The sequence below is a fragment of the Idiotropiscis lumnitzeri genome, chromosome 9, assembly GCF_059441095.1.
Source record: "Idiotropiscis lumnitzeri isolate Australia: NSW breed Sydney's pygmy pipehorse chromosome 9, RoL_Ilum_1.0, whole genome shotgun sequence".
NCBI classification, from domain to species: domain Eukaryota; kingdom Metazoa; phylum Chordata; class Actinopteri; order Syngnathiformes; family Syngnathidae; genus Idiotropiscis; species Idiotropiscis lumnitzeri.
Genome location: NC_142399.1, coordinates 20420868 through 20428367, shown reverse-complemented (window position 1 = coordinate 20428367; position 7500 = coordinate 20420868). Strand labels below are relative to the sequence as shown.

The following is a 7500-nucleotide window of genomic DNA, read 5'->3' as shown; positions in this document are numbered from 1 at the left end:
GACTGCATCGGGTCATATGTCTGCTACACCTGTAGACTCCGAGGGTACCCTTTTGGTCTTAATGTGTGGCTCCGGAGCCACAGTCAAGTCTCCAGACACGCATTTGCAAATTGCCACACGCATTTGCGAGTCGTCCACGGCGAGACTGTAGCAACACCCAAAGGCAGGGGACGCTGAATGTTGGCAATTTGTGCTCTCAGCCTGTCAGGCGAATATGTGGAAATTTATAAAAAAGCAGCTCGCATACTTGCTTACATTTGTCAAAAGTTTTTTTTATTTTTGCGGTGCAAAAGCTTACAGCACCTGGTATTCCCAGGCGGTCTCCCATCCAAGTACTAACCAGGCCCGACCCTGCTTAGCTTCCGAGATCGGACGAGATCGGGCGTTCTCAGGGTAGTATGGCCGTAAGCGAGAATTCCTTTCAAAATTTAGCATTTTATACATGTTGTCTTTATTGTGGCAAATACTACAATCCAAAAATACGTAACAAGAATCTGAAACTATAACCACAGTCACAAATGTGTCACAACAATCTACAATGCATGATTGAAGTCACAGATATATGACAAATATCAGCAAATGTGTACAATGATTTGTTGGCACATACACATGGTTAAATGCGGACAAAAATCCGTAGATGGGCGACCTGTAAAAACGGGACCTTTTCTTACAGGTGACGTTTGCTACAGTCCTGCCGCGGACGACTCGCAAATGCGTGTGCTGATTTGCAAATGCGTGTCAGGAGACTTGTGTGTGGCTCCGTAGCTACACATTCGGACCACATGGGGGCACTAATATTATACCAGCCCCGTACCACCAATATATACACCAATAACTTGGGGGGGCGTTCACTGCTATCCACCCATGGTCATGTACCATTTATTTGACATTATTTAAATTAAATTGGAATAAATGGAAGAATAAAGTGGAACTAATAAAATAAGAACCAATGATATAACCAGTGAAGCTAAAAAAAATGAATGAAGCTTCTCCACACCTGCTAATTGCCACATTAACTATACTTCCCTTTATTGCATTCAGTAAACACCATTTTTTTAAATTGATTCATTAACTTTTTATTTAGTAAACACTCACTGCACCAACCCAACCGGACTGCATCGGGTCATCTGTCTGCTACACCTGTAGACTACGAGAGTCCCCTTTTGGTCTTAATGTGGAGCTCCGGAGCCACACTCAAGTCTCCAGACACGCATTTGCAAATTGCCACACGCATTTGCGAGTCGTCCACGGCGAGACTGTAGCAACACCCAAAGGCAGGGGACGCTGAATGTTGGCATTTTGTGCTCTCAGCCTGTCAGGCGAATATGTGGAAATTTATAAAAAAAGCAGCTCGCATACTTGCTTACATTTGTCAAAAGTTTTTTTTATTTTTGCGGTGCAAAAGCTTACTGCACCTGGTATTCCCAGGCGGTCTCCCATCCAAGTACTAACCAGGCCCGACCCTGCTTAGCTTCCGAGATCGGACGAGATCGGGCGTTCTCAGGGTAGTATGGCCGTAAGCGAGAATTCCTTTCAAAATTTTGCATTTTATACATGTTGTCTTTATTGTGGCAAATACTTCAATCCAAAAATACGTAACAAGAATCTGAAACTATAACCACAGTCACAAATGTGTCACAACAATCTACAATGCATGATTGAAGTCACAGATATATGACAAATATCAGCAAATGTGTACAATGATTTGTTGGCACATACACATGGTTAAATGCGGACAAAAATCCGTAGATGGGCGACCTGTAAAAACGGGACCTTTTCTTACAGGTGACGTTTGCTACAGTCCTGCCGCGGACGACTCGCAAATGCGTGTGCTGATTTGTAAATGCGTGTCAGGAGACTTGTGTGTGGCTCCGTAGCTACACATTCGGACCACATGGGGGCACCAATATTATACCAGCCCCGTACCACCAATATATACACCAATAACTTGGGGGGGCGTTCACTGCTATCCACCCATGGTCATGTACCATTTATTTGACATTATTTAAATTAAATTGGAATAAATGGAAGAATAAAGTGGAACTAATAAAATAAGAACCAATGATATAACCAGTGAAGCTAAAAAAAATGAATGAAGCTTCTCCACACCTGCTAATTGCCACATTAACTATACTTCCCTTTATTGCATTCAGTAAACGCCATTTTTTAAAATTGATTCATTAACTTTTTATTTAGTAAACACTCACTGCACCAACCCAACCGGACTGCATCGGGTCATATGTCTGCTACACCTGTAGACTCCGAGGGTACCCTTTTGGTCTTAATGTGTGGCTCCGGAGCCACAGTCAAGTCTCCAGACACGCATTTGCAAATTGCCACACGCATTTGCGAGTCGTCCACGGCGAGACTGTAGCAACACCCAAAGGCAGGGGACGCTGAATGTTGGCAATTTGTGCTCTCAGCCTGTCAGGCGAATATGTGGAAATTTATAAAAAAGCAGCTCGCATACTTGCTTACATTTGTCAAAAGTTTTTTTTATTTTTGCGGTGCAATAGCTTACAGCACCTGGTATTCCCAGGCGGTCTCCCATCCAAGTACTAACCAGGCCCGACCCTGCTTAGCTTCCGAGATCGGACGAGATCGGGCGTTCTCAGGGTAGTATGGCCGTAAGCGAGAATTCCTTTAAAAATTTTGCATTTTATACATGTTGTCTTTATTGTGGCAAATACTTCAATCCAAAAATACGTAACAAGAATCTGAAACTATAACCACAGTCACAAATGTGTCACAACAATCTACAATGCATGATTGAAGTCACAGATATATGACAAATATCAGCAAATGTGTACAATGATTTGTTGGCACATACACATGGTTAAATGCGGACAAAAATCCGTAGATGGGCGACCTGTAAAAACGGGACCTTTTCTTACAGGTGACGTTTGCTACAGTCCTGCCGCGGACGACTCGCAAATGCGTGTGCTGATTTGCAAATGCGTGTCAGGAGACTTGTGTGTGGCTCCGTAGCTACACATTCGGACCACATGGGGGCACTAATATTATACCAGCCCCGTACCACCAATATATACACCAATAACTTGGGGGGGCGTTCACTGCTATCCACCCATGGTCATGTACCATTTATTTGACATTATTTAAATTAAATTGGAATAAATGGAAGAATAAAGTGGAACTAATAAAATAAGAACCAATGATATAACCAGTGAAGCTAAAAAAAATGAATGAAGCTTCTCCACACCTGCTCATTGCCACATTAACTATACTTCCCTTTATTGCATTCAGTAAACACCATTTTTTAAAATTGATTCATTAACTTTTTATTTAGTAAACACTCACTGCACCAACCCAACCGGACTGCATCGGGTCATCTGTCTGCTACACCTGTAGACTACGAGAGTCCCCTTTTGGTCTTAATGTGGAGCTCCGGAGCCACACTCAAGTCTCCAGACACGCATTTTCAAATTGCCACACGCATTTGCGAGTCGTCCACGGCGAGACTGTAGCAACACCCAAAGGCAGGGGACGCTGAATGTTGGCATTTTGTGCTCTCAGCCTGTCAGGCGAATATGTGGGAATTTATAAAAAAGCAGCTCGCATACTTGCTTACATTTGTCAAAAGTTTTTTTTATTTTTGCGGTGCAAAAGCTTACAGCACCTGGTATTCCCAGGCGGTCTCCCATCCAAGTACTAACCAGGCCCGACCCTGCTTAGCTTCCGAGATCGGACGAGATCGGGCGTTCTCAGGGTAGTATGGCCGTAAGCGAGAATTCCTTTCAAAATTTTGCATTTTATACATGTTGTCTTTATTGTGGCAAATACTTCAATCCAAAAATACGTAACAAGAATCTGAAACTATAACCACAGTCACAAATGTGTCACAACAATCTACAATGCATGATTGAAGTCACAGATATATGACAAATATCAGCAAATGTGTACAATGATTTGTTGGCACATACACATGGTTAAATGCGGACAAAAATCCGTAGATGGGCGACCTGTAAAAACGGGACCTTTTCTTACAGGTGACGTTTGCTACAGTCCTGCCGCGGACGACTCGCAAATGCGTGTGCTGATTTGCAAATGCGTGTCAGGAGACTTGTGTGTGGCTCCGTAGCTACACATTCGGACCACATGGGGGCACTAATATTATACCAGCCCCGTACCACCAATATATACACCAATAACTTGGGGGGGCGTTCACTGCTATCCACCCATGGTCATGTACCATTTATTTGACATTATTTAAATTAAATTGGAATAAATGGAAGAATAAAGTGGAACTAATAAAATAAGAACCAATGATATCACCAGTGAAGCTAAAAAAAATGAATGAAGCTTCTCCACACCTGCTAATTGCCACATTAACTATACTTCCCTTTATTGCATTCAGTAAACACCATTTTTTAAAATTGATTCATTAACTTTTTATTTAGTAAACACTCACTGCACCAACCCAACCGGACTGCATCGGGTCATCTGTCTGCTACACCTGTAGACTACGAGAGTCCCCTTTTGGTCTTAATGTGGAGCTCCGGAGCCACACTCAAGTCTCCAGACACGCATTTTCAAATTGCCACACGCATTTGCGAGTCGTCCACGGCGAGACTGTAGCAACACCCAAAGGCAGGGGACGCTGAATGTTGGCATTTTGTGCTCTCAGCCTGTCAGGCGAATATGTGGGAATTTATAAAAAAGCAGCTCGCATACTTGCTTACATTTGTCAAAAGTTTTTTTTATTTTTGCGGTGCAAAAGCTTACAGCACCTGGTATTCCCAGGCGGTCTCCCATCCAAGTACTAACCAGGCCCGACCCTGCTTAGCTTCCGAGATCGGACGAGATCGGGCGTTCTCAGGGTAGTATGGCCGTAAGCGAGAATTCCTTTCAAAATTTTGCATTTTATACATGTTGTCTTTATTGTGGCAAATACTTCAATCCAAAAATACGTAACAAGAATCTGAAACTATAACCACAGTCACAAATGTGTCACAACAATCTACAATGCATGATTGAAGTCACAGATATATGACAAATATCAGCAAATGTGTACAATGATTTGTTGGCACATACACATGGTTAAATGCGGACAAAAATCCGTAGATGGGCGACCTGTAAAAACGGGACCTTTTCTTACAGGTGACGTTTGCTACAGTCCTGCCGCGGACGACTCGCAAATGCGTGTGCTGATTTGCAAATGCGTGTCAGGAGACTTGTGTGTGGCTCCGTAGCTACACATTCGGACCACATGGGGGCACTAATATTATACCAGCCCCGTACCACCAATATATACACCAATAACTTGGGGGGGCGTTCACTGCTATCCACCCATGGTCATGTACCATTTATTTGACATTATTTAAATTAAATTGGAATAAATGGAAGAATAAAGTGGAACTAATAAAATAAGAACCAATGATATCACCAGTGAAGCTAAAAAAAATGAATGAAGCTTCTCCACACCTGCTAATTGCCACATTAACTATACTTCCCTTTATTGCATTCAGTAAACACCATTTTTTAAAATTGATTCATTAACTTTTTATTTAGTAAACACTCACTGCACCAACCCAACCGGACTGCATCGGGTCATCTGTCTGCTACACCTGTAGACTACGAGAGTCCCCTTTTGGTCTTAATGTGGAGCTCCGGAGCCACACTCAAGTCTCCAGACACGCATTTGCAAATTGCCACACGCATTTGCGAGTCGTCCACGGCGAGACTGTAGCAACACCCAAAGGCAGGGGACGCTGAATGTTGGCATTTTGTGCTCTCAGCCTGTCAGGCGAATATGTGGAAATTTATAAAAAAGCAGCTCGCATACTTGCTTACATTTGTCAAAAGTTTTTTTTATTTTTGCGGTGCAAAAGCTTACAGCACCTGGTATACCCAGGCGGTCTCCCATCCAAGTACTAACCAGGCCCGACCCTGCTTAGCTTCCGAGATCGGACGAGATCGGGCGTTCTCAGGGTAGTATGGCCGTAAGCGAGAATTCCTTTCAAAATTTTGCATTTTATACATGTTGTCTTTATTGTGGCAAATACTTCAATCCAAAAATACGTAACAAGAATCTGAAACTATAACCACAGTCACAAATGTGTCACAACAATCTACAATGCATGATTGAAGTCACAGATATATGACAAATATCAGCAAATGTGTACAATGATTTGTTGGCACATACACATGGTTAAATGCGGACAAAAATCCGTAGATGGGCGACCTGTAAAAACGGGACCTTTTCTTACAGGTGACGTTTGCTACAGTCCTGCCGCGGACGACTCGCAAATGCGTGTGCTGATTTGCAAATGCGTGTCAGGAGACTTGTGTGTGGCTCCGTAGCTACACATTCGGACCACATGGGGGCACTAATATTATACCAGCCCCGTACCACCAATATATACACCAATAACTTGGGGGGGCGTTCACTGCTATCCACCCATGGTCATGTACCATTTATTTGACATTATTTAAATTAAATTGGAATAAATGGAAGAATAAAGTGGAACTAATAAAATAAGAACCAATGATATAACCAGTGAAGCTAAAAAAAATGAATGAAGCTTCTCCACACCTGCTAATTGCCACATTAACTATACTTCCCTTTATTGCATTCAGTAAACACCATTTTTTTAAATTGATTCATTAACTTTTTATTTAGTAAACACTCACTGCACCAACCCAACCGGACTGCATCGGGTCATCTGTCTGCTACACCTGTAGACTACGAGAGTCCCCTTTTGGTCTTAATGTGGAGCTCCGGAGCCACACTCAAGTCTCCAGACACGCATTTGCAAATTGCCACACGCATTTGCGAGTCGTCCACGGCGAGACTGTAGCAACACCCAAAGGCAGGGGACGCTGAATGTTGGCATTTTGTGCTCTCAGCCTGTCAGGCGAATATGTGGAAATTTATAAAAAAGCAGCTCGCATACTTGCTTACATTTGTCAAAAGTTTTTTTTATTTTTGCGGTGCAAAAGCTTACAGCACCTGGTATTCCCAGGCGGTCTCCCATCCAAGTACTAACCAGGCCCGACCCTGCTTAGCTTCCGAGATCGGACGAGATCGGGCGTTCTCAGGGTAGTATGGCCGTAAGCGAGAATTCCTTTCAAAATTTTGCATTTTATACATGTTGTCTTTATTGTGGCAAATACTTCAATCCAAGAATACGTAACAAGAATCTGAAACTATAACCACAGTCACAAATGTGTCACAACAATCTACAATGCATGATTGAAGTCACAGATATATGACAAATATCAGCAAATGTGTACAATGATTTGTTGGCACATACACATGGTTAAATGCGGACAAAAATCCGTAGATGGGCGACCTGTAAAAACGGGACCTTTTCTTACAGGTGACGTTTGCTACAGTCCTGCCGCGGACGACTCGCAAATGCGTGTGCTGATTTGCAAATGCGTGTCAGGAGACTTGTGTGTGGCTCCGTAGCTACACATTCGGACCACATGGGGGCACTAATATTATACCAGCCCCGTACCACCAATATATACACCAAT

At 42.9% G+C, this 7500-nt stretch overlaps 7 non-coding genes across 7 annotated transcripts; all 7 read right to left on the bottom strand.

Annotated features, from left to right (window-relative positions):
- Positions 1 to 291: 291 nt before the first annotated feature.
- LOC148331045 (5S ribosomal RNA) lies at positions 292 to 410 on the bottom strand. The gene has a single exon (XR_015845280.1). It is a non-coding gene; the product is annotated as a 5S ribosomal RNA (ribosomal RNA).
- Positions 411 to 1403: 993 nt separating this feature from the next.
- Positions 1404 to 1522, bottom strand: LOC148331044 (5S ribosomal RNA). Its single transcript, XR_015845461.1, has one exon. It is a non-coding gene; the product is annotated as a 5S ribosomal RNA (ribosomal RNA).
- A 992-nt stretch (positions 1523 to 2514) lies between these two features.
- On the bottom strand, positions 2515 to 2633 carry LOC148331043 (5S ribosomal RNA). The gene has a single exon (XR_015845279.1). It is a non-coding gene; the product is annotated as a 5S ribosomal RNA (ribosomal RNA).
- A 992-nt stretch (positions 2634 to 3625) lies between these two features.
- Positions 3626 to 3744, bottom strand: LOC148331042 (5S ribosomal RNA). Its single transcript, XR_015845278.1, has one exon. It is a non-coding gene; the product is annotated as a 5S ribosomal RNA (ribosomal RNA).
- Positions 3745 to 4736: 992 nt separating this feature from the next.
- LOC148331041 (5S ribosomal RNA) lies at positions 4737 to 4855 on the bottom strand. The gene has a single exon (XR_015845277.1). It is a non-coding gene; the product is annotated as a 5S ribosomal RNA (ribosomal RNA).
- Positions 4856 to 5847: 992 nt separating this feature from the next.
- Positions 5848 to 5966, bottom strand: LOC148331040 (5S ribosomal RNA). Its single transcript, XR_015845426.1, has one exon. It is a non-coding gene; the product is annotated as a 5S ribosomal RNA (ribosomal RNA).
- A 992-nt stretch (positions 5967 to 6958) lies between these two features.
- Positions 6959 to 7077, bottom strand: LOC148331039 (5S ribosomal RNA). Its single transcript, XR_015845276.1, has one exon. It is a non-coding gene; the product is annotated as a 5S ribosomal RNA (ribosomal RNA).
- Between the last annotated feature and the right edge of the window lie 423 nt (positions 7078 to 7500).